The sequence below is a fragment of the Dendrobium catenatum genome, unplaced genomic scaffold, assembly GCF_001605985.2.
Source record: "Dendrobium catenatum unplaced genomic scaffold, ASM160598v2 fragScaff_scaffold_273, whole genome shotgun sequence".
NCBI classification, from domain to species: Eukaryota; Viridiplantae; Streptophyta; class Magnoliopsida; order Asparagales; family Orchidaceae; genus Dendrobium; species Dendrobium catenatum.
Window position 1 is genome coordinate 1,804,650 of NW_021318735.1, and position 11,858 is coordinate 1,816,507.

An 11,858-nucleotide genomic window follows, 5' to 3' on the forward strand; every position below is an offset into this window, starting at 1 on the left:
CATAACTCAAAATAACCAGTAGAAACTTTACAGAAAATACTCAAATCATGCAGAAATATCATATCAGAAAAATATCAAAAGTTGTGCGGTAAAACTTTCGTCAATACAAAATTATGCGAGTTTTTTGGTAACGGAAACACAAAACGGAGCAGAAAAATACCAAAACATAAAATCTTCGAAATCAGAAAAAGGATTCAGAGTCCTTACTGCGAGAAACAAATCTTCCAACTGCATCGTCGGACGAAAAGTGCTCCGCGGCCTCCGAAATCAAGCTTTCCCTTCTCTTTCCTTCTCTTTCTCTCTCCTGCTTTCTCTCTCTCCTCAAAATATTTCCAAAATATCTCAAATCCGATACAAGCAGGATCGTCCAGGATGATGCCCAGATCATCCCGGGATGAACTCCTCTGGACACGGATCGTACAGACGAAAATTAATTCCAATTTATTTCGTCGCTGGACGATGCTCTCCGTTCGATTCGTCCCGAACCTTACAGGATCGTCCAGACGAAATTGACAGATTCTTCACAATTTTCTTCAGTTCGTCCCGTACTAAGGCCAGTTCGTCCGGACTAACAGCATTAAAAAAAATCAGCTTCAGAGGGGTTTTACAATCTGCCCACCTTAAGAAAAATGTCGTCCCGACATTTCCCTTAAGGAATTGAACAAAACACAATCGATACAAAACAAATCCGTCCAATCAAAACTCAAATCAAAATCAAATCGAATCAGAATCAAAATCAAAACTCGTCGGAAATCATACAGTCATACAGTTTATTCAATCACATGTCATTCACTATGTAAATGATGCACTTGAAACTATCCATCTATCAAACTATCAATCAAATCCTTTCACTACACTTTCTTTGATACCAATTTGTGACGCCCTAGGCATCCATAGTGAAAGGATTCGTCGACAGTCTTGATCAACCATCACTTCTTGCTCCCTTGCTCTGACCTGAAATTGTTAACCACATATAATGAGCTTCAAAAAGCCCAGCAGATCACCTAATACCTACAACTGAAATCAAAGCACGATACTGAAATAATATGCATGTCAGTCCATCAAATCCATAACAATCAGTTGCACATGATCATTGAATCTATGCAGCAGATACAAAAAATTAGTAATCAATGCATGATCGATACAATCCACAATCATCGGTAAAAGAATCGATAAACAGTAAGAAGAAATCCATAAAGCTCAATAAATCAGTACATACATCAAATCTCGTAAGAATCCAATCAAATCAATAGAGGAAAATCATCATCTCGATAATAACAGTTAAATCAATATCGTATCAATATAATCAATCAAATTAATTATCTTTGGTCAATAAAAACAATCGGTATGAAATTATATAAAATAATCAAACCAATACATCGCAAGAACAATTGAAATCAAATCAATACAGTAAAACCTATTCTATATTAATCAATGAATCACATGCAGCCGTTCAATACGGTGTATCAATGAAGTGATAGTATCAATGAATCAATATCAATAAATCAATAGTATCCATGTCCATAGTAACAATAAGTCAATGCAATATCGATATCCATATCAGTATCAATATCAATTCTTAGTGACATAATGCGAATATCAATGAAATCGTGCAGTAACAGTAAATCTGTAAATCCGTCAATAAATAAATTACAATACAAATCCGTTGATATCAATAAATCCATAATGAGATCAATAAGTCAATACCGTACACATACAATTCAGTATAATAGTCTTACTGAACAAGTACAATCACTCGCTATTAAGGCGTTTTTCAAGTCGATGTATCGTTGTATATCCATTGTGCTGTTGTAGAAATATCCATATATCCATTGGCTCAATAATAGAGTTGTCACTCGCCCGTCGGCATAAACTCCTTATGACTCTCAATCGTTATATCAATGATCAATAGAGGATAACATCAAACCCTTTTTAAAGGAAAGCCCGTCGGCCCACCTTCATGTACAGGTCAAGTCAATCTCCAACCAACGATTCAACTAGTCTTAACTTGTCTTTCAGTAACAATAACAATAATTCAATCATATATTCACATTCGTATGCATATCAATAAGGTATTGCAATTAATAAATACAATTTATCTTAATGCAGAAAAACTCCTTAAAATATCATATAGTAGATAGACGTCGTTTCAAAATGCACAGTTCCTGAAAATTACCAAATTACCAGAAATCGAATAAAATAACGTTTCAAAGCTTTACTTGTACTGAAGCAATAATTTCCAACATCCTTATAATTTTCTATTCGATAAAAACTGCACATAACTCAAAATAAACGGTAGAAACTTTACAGAAAATACTTAAATCGTGCAGAAATATCATATCAGAAAAATATCAAAAGTTGTGCGGTAAAACTTTCGTCAATACAAAATTATGCTCGTTTTTTGGTAACAGAAACACAAAACGGAGCAGAAAAATACCAAAACACAAAATCTTCGAAATCAGAAATAGGATTCAGAGTCCTTACTACGAGACAAACAAATCTTCCAACTGCATCGTCGGACGAAAAGCGCTCCGCGGCCTCTAAAATCAAGCTTTCCCTTCTCTTTCCTTCTCTTTCTCTCTCCTGCTTTCTCTCTCTCCTCAAAATATTTCCAAAATATCTCAAATTCGATACTTATCAAGCAGGATCGTCCAGAACGATGCCCAGATTGTCCCGGGATGAACTCCTCTGGACACGGATCGTAAGAATGAAAATTAATTCCAATTTGTTTCATCCCTAGACGATGCTCTCTGTTCGGTTCGTCCCGACGGTTCGTCCCGACGGTTCGTCCCGATCCTTACAGGATCGTCCAGAAGAAATTGACAGATTCTTCACAATTTTCTTCAGTTCGTCCCGTACTAAGGCCAGTTCGTCCGGACTAACAACACTAAAAAAAATCAGCTTCGGAGGGGTTTTACACATTATCGAGTGGAGCAGGAAATGTGCGATGGAATTTGTGGTTATGGATATAGCCTATAATGTATCCTAAGGCTACATTTTGTTTTCTACGAGTGTTTGGATGTCGAATATGAGTCATGTTATGGAAATAATTATGAATCAGATGGGCTTCATCAAATTGAGTATTTGACATTATGAGGTAAGTGATGACGGAGAGGAGTGGGGTTTTTTTTACCCGATTTTTAGCTTTGGGTATAATAAAAGTACGAAGTACATGCTAAATTATATGAGAATTTTGATTTAAAGTTTATACAAGGGGAAGTTATATATTTGAGGGCACATCCCTAATGGTTAAGTTAATAGTAGTCCAGTCAAACTCATGGAAAATTAGGGATTTAGGGTGAGGTCCTACAATAGAGATACCTATGTATTCTGCTAAATTAGCTTTCGTAATCTCTACATTTTGATGGCAAAATAAAGGAGGTCATAGTAGATACTTCTAGATTCATCCTAAGACTTTCTAAGAATTTGTACAAAAGTTTATAATTGAAAGAAAAAGCAAGGGTAAGGAAGAATTGAAAGGAAGTGGAGGCGAAAAGGCTCATCACCTCGAAATTTAAGACAGGTTGGTTTAACATTCGGGAGGGGTAATTTTTGACTTTTTATATTTGTGATACACAAATTCATCCCGTGTAGAGAGGAAGTGATCATCAAAATGATGAGAGTCAATAATGTTTAGTGCAATACCTGAAGAAGAGGACTCTGGGGAGTATATGTAGGTCATGATTTTATCAAACCACTATAAAATTCTGGTGTGCTCATTCTAATTTTTTATTTTAAATATTTTACTTTTCTATAATTTATTTTCTTAAAAATTGCATGATAAAAAATCTATGGTTGATGTTAGATTGAGTTGATTAAATTATAATCACCATTATGGTAATTGTTGTTAAGTTTATTAGCTTCCTTAGGGGGTGATCAAATTATTTATTTTAAATTATTGAAAATTTTCCAAAGGATCATTATGTGCTAATTTTTTTTTTAAATAACCAATTCACGCCCCCCCGTCTTGGTCTGCCTAAAGTAGTTCATTGAGGTCTTACAACCTTCTTGAACTTCAGGTTATCCTAACAAGAAATTCGATGTGTGTGCTAAGTTGTGTGGCTTAGACATATCCTTAATGGATTGATGATTAAGTTATTTACAAGGTATTCATGTGTTGTAGGACAAATGATTTAATTTAAGTTTAAGTTTTATTACTTTACAATTTATTTATGACTTCTAAATTTTATGTTGTTTACTTTATATTTTAAAGAGCCTTATTAATTAACAACTTTAATTTTCTTTGAAGTCCTTAATCAGCAAGTAATAGGCTTCTAAATGAATGCATTTGTTTCATTTTAAAGAATAAAGCAAACACAAAGCTTTCATTTTATTTTAATGATTTATTCACTTTAGGTTTTTAAGAGCAATGTTAATTAACAACATCAATGTGCTTTAAAGTCATTATTCAACAAATTCTATTGTTTGTTTAGAGTTCAATATAATTGAGTTTATATTTATAGGATTTGTATTTATTAAATTATGAAATTTCTTAAAACTAGCTTATTATATATTTATTTAATGAATAATTTTGGATATTTTTTATTTTTATACCATATCAACTCCAATTCTATAGTTTGTTTAGAGTTCAATATAATTGAGTTTATATTTTTAGGATATGTATTTATTAAATTATGAAATTTCTTAAAACTAGCTTACTATTTAATCAATAATTTTGGATATTTTTTTATTTTTATACCATATCAACTCCAATTCTATAGTTTGTTTAGAGTTCAATATAATTGAGTTTATATTTTTAGGATATGTATTTATTAAATTATGAAATTTCTTAAAACTAGCTTACTATTTAATCAATAATTTTGGATATTTTTTTATTTTTATACCATATCAACTCCAATTCTATAGTTTGTTTAGAGTTCAATATAATTGAGTTTATATTTTTAGGATATGTATTTATTAAATTATGAAATTTCTTAAAACTAGCTTACTATTTAATCAATAATTTTGGAAATTATCATCAATGGTCACAAATGGCCTAATGTGAGACCTTGAAAGTTTGGACTCATTTGGACTTTTATTTAATTTTAATTAATTTTATTTATTTAATTATTTAATTTTCTTGATTTATTAATTACTTTTATTATTAGGGTTTAAGATGGAATTTTTATTTTTCTTTTTAGTAAATTAATGATGATTGCAATGTTGTTCATATTTTTAAAATTTTTAATAATTTATTAATCTTTTTTTTTTTAAGAACGTTCACTTAGATTTTATTTATTGAATTTTCTAGGTTAATTTTGTGCTTAAAACTATGGTTAGCTAATTAACAACCATATGGGCTCCAAATAACATAAAATTTAAACTATGGGTTAGTGTTGATCCAATAATCAAACCATATTAATTTAAGTACATCAAAGTTCTCCTAAAGTTTAAAACAAATTTTCAAAGTAAAATCACATATACATTAAAAAATTTAATTAGGGCTATTTAACCATTACACTTGATACAATCAATGGCTAACTAACCATGAACCTGCTTTCTACAATATCCATAAGTTTCATGCAGTAATTATTTATATTTTAAATTTCATGAATTTCTAAATACTTAGGTTAATTTTTATTTAATTATTTGAAAATCAAATACAATCCATAGGAGGATTCGATTGGCCCTATGAAAATTCAAGGTGATTGAGCACACATTGAATTATAATTAGGCCAAAATTGAACCTATTTGGAATTCCATTAAGCATGCAATTAACAAACCAAATAAATTATTATTTAACTAAATTCTTTTAGTCTACCCACCTCTGCCTTAAGTTTTGGATCCATCTGATAGAGCGCTCAATTATGAATACATAGAGGGCACATTTTCCTAATTTGGATCAAAATTGAGAGAGATATGAATTTTAGAAGTTATATTCACTAAATTGGGTTTTAATCCAACTAATCTACCTAGTAAGAAACACTTCAACAAATGGCACACTAATTGGGTACTTAAACATAGGTGGGTCCCTCAACTAGTACAACATTATTTTAAGCCTTCCGATCTTAGATTGGATGACTAGTATTAAAAGCCCCAAACTATGGACTCAATTGGACATATCTTATTTAACAAAACCAGAATCATTCGATAGATTCAAAGAGAACGAATGCTCCTATTTTTTTCTTCTACTTGCAGCCGCAAATAGGCAATATCCAATGTGTTTTGCTTAATTCACCCAACTCACTAGACAAATATTAACCAACCTTATCCAGTAGGATCTACAGGTGAGGAACCTTCAATCCAATAGCTAAATTGTTATGGATTGAAGGTTTCTTTAAAAAATATCCACACCCTCAAAATTAAGCTCAAGTTTGTTAATTATCTTAAAATAATGGAAGATTCAAGTGGATTTCGATTCAGACAAGTTTGTCTAGTCATATGAAACACTTATACTTTAGGTTGTAGGAGCAGTAGAGAGAAAGATTGGATTTGTAGTTTTAACCAAAAAGGGGGCTACTGGAGCTTGATCAAACTCAGACCTAGAGTTTACTGGGAGGCTAGATAACCTTACAGGAAGCTAAGTGATGAAAATTCATAACACTTCTTCATAGGAAAATAAGATTATTTGTAGGAGTTTTGAAAATGAACATAGCTAGAATTCCAACCAATGGTGACCATACCAAGTCATTTGGTCTATTTGTAAAGGTCTAATGGGACTCAATCAACTCATTGAAGGAGATAACATGCATGTGATGGCATGATTTGGAAGTTAGAGCTAAACCAATGGAATTTAGGTCATTAGAGGATTCCAACGAACTTAAGCAAGGCCAAAAGTTGAGATTGGTTGGGCAAGTTTGATAGGGTCTAGAGGAAATGTTTACATGCATTGACTTATCCAAATTAGGCCTAGGTTACAAATTGCCTAAGGGAAAATCCATTTTGAAGGCTTAAGTCAGCCAATTTGGCTATCCCAAATTAACCCATGGGATGGGATAACTGGGACAAGCCTAGGGTACATGTAGACATATGATACATGTATTGGCTTGGTCAAATTTAAAATACATAGTGAAATGATCATTGAAATCACTTTGGGTTCATTTGGGTTAGCCTAATTGGCTAAAGTAGGTGGGCCCAAGCACAAGGTAGTCTCTTTAAGACCTAATGGGCCTATTTGCATGCTTTTGGGGTCTAGGGTCCACAAGAATTAATTAAATTTAAAGGTGATGCCCATATGGGCCATTCAGTCAATTAGGTTTGACCAAACCCAATGTATCGCCATTGGGTTGGAAATGATTCATATGATTGAATGCAAGATATTTGAAGGCAAGTCAAGGTCTATATGAAGTGAAATGCATGAAATAGTCTTTTAGGTTAAAATAACCTTGATGGAGTTTTGATCAACCATGGCTCACCACGGGCTCCAATGCACTTAAAAATATTTGAGTGATTGGTTGGAAGGTTTAACATTCTTTCGATGAGCTTGGAATAATTTGTATACAAAAAATAATGTTTATAGGTCAAAGGAAATCCATTTGGTCAAACTTAGTCAACATGGTCTTTAATTATCAATCATGGTTAACTATGGGTCCAATTTGGTTTAGGCAATTGTAGTATGTCTAAAGATCAAATTTAAGACTTAGATCAATACATACAATATATTTCATACATATATATGATCATGGTTTAGGGATTAAGGGCTTCTTTGGTCAAACTTAGTCAACATAGGTCAACCATGGACTCCAATGGGTTCCAATCATTATGATGATAATTATGAACATGTTTAAATTATTTCCAAAGGTCTAAAAGGATGTTTTAACTAAGATGGCATGTGAGTGTCATGGGTTTTAAATATTTGAAAGTTTTGAACTCATGCTTCAAGATTTAGCTTTTTAGTGTTTGGAAGGGTATGGGGGGTCTTCTAAAGAAGGTTAGGGATGATCTAAGGAGATGATTAATTAATATCCAAATGATCAAACCACATTCCAAATGCTTCACCTAGGGTTTTGAGCAAGCTAAAGAATCCCTATTGAAAAGGAAAATTTAAAGGCTTTAGAGTTTAGAAGTTGAACTTGAAAATTGAGTTTAAATTTTGAAATTAACTTATGAATATGGACCTTCGAAAGGACACCATCGATTGCAGAGTACAGAGGGTATAAGACTGCATTACCCTGAGGGATAGAAATAATTACAGGCCTCCGCGCTCCTCATAAATGGGCCAATGGAGGGGCAGATGAGATCATACATACAACTAACCATTAAGGATAGCAGCTCTCGCCAGCGCACCCTAATGTGGACCTCCGAAAGGACACCGCCGATTGCAGATTGTAGAGGGTATACAACTGCATTACCCTGAGGGATAGAAACGATCGTAAGCCTCCGCGCTCCTTATAAATGGACCAATAGAAGGGCAGATAAGATCGTACATACGAGTAACCATTGAGGATAGCGGCTATCGCCAGTGCACCCCAATGGGTAGTAATATATATGACATGATCATAATAACGAGTTTCCCCCACCCAATATATTAGCTCGAGTGAGATTTATTTGATGGTAGAGTTCCATTTCCCACAGGCGTAAGCCCCCGTGATTAATTACATCTCAAACCTAGGACCTAAGAAAACTCTTGATTAATGATCTGATATTATTCTTCATCGACAAGGGAATTTGCACACAAAAAGGAGACAAGGAAGTTACTACTCAAAAGGAAAGAAAGGGCTCAGGTGGGCTTAGTCAACATGCACGACTCCAGAGGGACTAAGGCATTAAGAAGAAAGTGGATAAAAGAAATCATGCACTCAAAACATACAAAGAGAAAAGATAGATGCAACATCATTCATGTGACACGGATAGGTAAGATTTATAGTTCCTAAAAAAAGGAACCTACCCACCATTTAGGCATACTATGAGGCACCCAATGTAGTAGCCTTGAATCCTTGGTCTAAAGTGAGTTTAGTGTTCTATCCAACACTAACACTTGTGTCCTGATTAATGCACCTGGGCTTATATCCTGCCTCAAAAGGAAAGCTAGTTAACCACCTAAGCGCATAAATTTCATGTTGTCCAGTCTTTATGAAAGATGGGTAGGTAGTTTAGTTTTTTTGGAAGTAGGGCAGACATTTAGAGAGTTTCCTAATTGGCCCTAGACTTATGTAGGATGAATGCTTCTAGAGCTAATGTAATTAAATTTTTAATTAGTTGGTTTCTAATGCAATGCATGCTGGTTAAAAGGTCCAAATCATGTATGCATAAGATTTCAATAATAGGCTTATATAAAAATAATTTTTAAAAAAGACTAGGCCTCCCGAGGTCGAGTACTTTATCCTCATAGGCTAGATTATCCGGACTCTATCCACAGATGGGGATATATCTTATCAAGAGGGAGAGAGATGCAATAATATGCATGCGACTTCGGATGGTTCCAGCTATTCCCTAGGTCATTAAGTTTCTAAGTTATTTAGTCCTTAAAATTTTAAATATTAATTACAAGTAAAAAAATATTTTTTATGCTAGAGAGCCTAGCGAAAAATCAGGCCAAGCACATGCAAGAAAGAAACCTAGAAAAAAACATACAATTTTAATGCGCACTCAAAATAAATATAGCAATATAAATCGATAACACAAAAAATAAAGTCCAAAGTCCACGATAAGTGACATATAAGTATAAGGCTCCACAGACAATAACCTGGATTCTAATCTTAATGAAAGACGCAAGTCTTAAAAGCCAGGCATTTCATCTTCAAGTCTCCATCTTTGAGTGGATCATCCTTATTCGTATCATCTCCTTTTGGATCGTCTCATTTAGGCTCCATCAAGTTCGTCTTTTGGAAGGATACTCAAATGACTTAGAAATTCTCAATAACTGACCTTTCTTATTCTCTTTGGATACCGAGTGTTTGAAATGCCAGATTTTTAATGACTTTCACAGCTCAATGTATAACAAATTACATTATATTATAAAAAAAATCTAGACCCGGACTCCTACATGGTTATCCTAATAAACATCCAAGCAATTTATACATCACATCCCAAAAAAGTAAACATGCTTGGCCACGCTTTTTTAATTTAAAGGGGGCTAAGAAGTCTCTGGAGCATCTGTAGAAGACAATGTTAGTATTTAAAGCTTAATTATTAATGCCCCCTTTATTTTAGCGCTGCATGAGCGTGGCCACCTACATAAGACTGAATTAGTATAAAAGTGGTACTAGCCCATGGGTAATCTAATGCACAAATCACATCATAGAGGAAAAATTACAGTAATAAAATAGGATATCACACCAATCATCAAACATATCAGGGAAATCAACCAGCACTCGTGCCACTCACAAGGCATCATAACATAAAAAATAGAAAAAGAAAGTAAAGTATAGGCCCTAATCCCAAAACTAGAAGTGGTGCCCTAACAACCAATTCTATGTGTGTGTAGTAGGATTGTGTGGCTTTGGGTAGCTTCTATATCAGGTAATTGGTTCAAGTTATCTAGAGTTTGAGTTTATTAGAGGCCAAAAGAAAAAATTTTGATTAAAGTTTAAATATTAATGGATTGGAATCTATTTTAATTAATTTAGTTTGTTGATCCATTTTTAATGCTTAATGCAATGATCTTTGAAGTTTAAGTTATATTAGTCAATTTTGGAAGGTCCTAGATCCTCGTACATGCTAAACTATGGGTCCAAAAAATCACTATAGGAAATATATTAGTTTTGGAAGTTTTAGAATTTTAGTAAAATATTAGGCTTTACAAGGAGTAGTTAAGCTTTGAATTTACTAGATTTGGAGTTTACTAGGCCATGATATGAATTTTAAAAGATTAATTATGGAATTATTAAAATTATTTAATATGGGATGATTTAGGAGTTTTGATCCAAATCAGTTCCAAACTAATTGGAATCACCCTCAAAGGTCAGAAATGACCTAAAAAGATATTCCCAAGTGTTTGGAGTAAATTTGAGATTTTAATAATTTTTAATTATTTAATTAAGACAAAAGGGTAATTTTTATGTAAAGTTAAATTAAGGCTTAAATTAGAGTCCAATTATGAGATCCTAATTATCTAAGGCTAAGGAACAAATTTTAGAGAGTTTGAGATATTATGGGTGATTTTCTGAGTTAAAATGGATTTATTAGAATTTTTTGAAGTTATTGGGGCCTAATTAATGGGTAAATTAGGGTTTGTTAATTAAAGGGTCTAAAGGCTCTTAAAAATTCCTAAAAAAATTTTGGAAGGTTTATAATATCATTAAGTTTAAGTGTTGAAAGTTTCATGTCAATCAAGGATCTATCCTAGCTCTTAAAATTTTTTTATATTCACTAGACGTGTCCTTAATTATTATATTTAGGGTGTCAATACGTTAAATGGATTTTAAATTGAGTTTTAGACTAACCTTTAAGGAAACATGCAAGGGATACATAAAAATAGTAAACACACCAATTCCTAGGATCTAAGAGGACATATGTTAAGAGTTCGTGTGTCCTACACATGCAAAAGACGATAAAAAAAAGATAAGCGTGCTTAACAGTACAATTTATGGATGATTGAAGCTCAACCACCCATTAATACTCTCCCCCATGGAAGCTATTTATAAGGAAAATCTAATTTTAAAATTCCCTAAGTGGATCTCCTAAAACTAGGGATTTAAAATATATGTAATTTTAAAGTAATTTTAAAATACATATAAATTTAATAAAGTAAGATAATTAAAAAAAACAATTTATAATAAATAAGTATAGGGGAGATCGACTAGCCATCGAAGGAGATTTCAAAAGAGGTTTGAAAATAATTTTTAATTTTTAAATATTTAACATATTATTTAATTAAATAATAGTTAAATAATATAAATAATTGAATAATATAAAAATAAGTCAAAAAATACTTTTTTAAAATCTACTTTTTTTTAAATTAAACTACATAGTTTTCT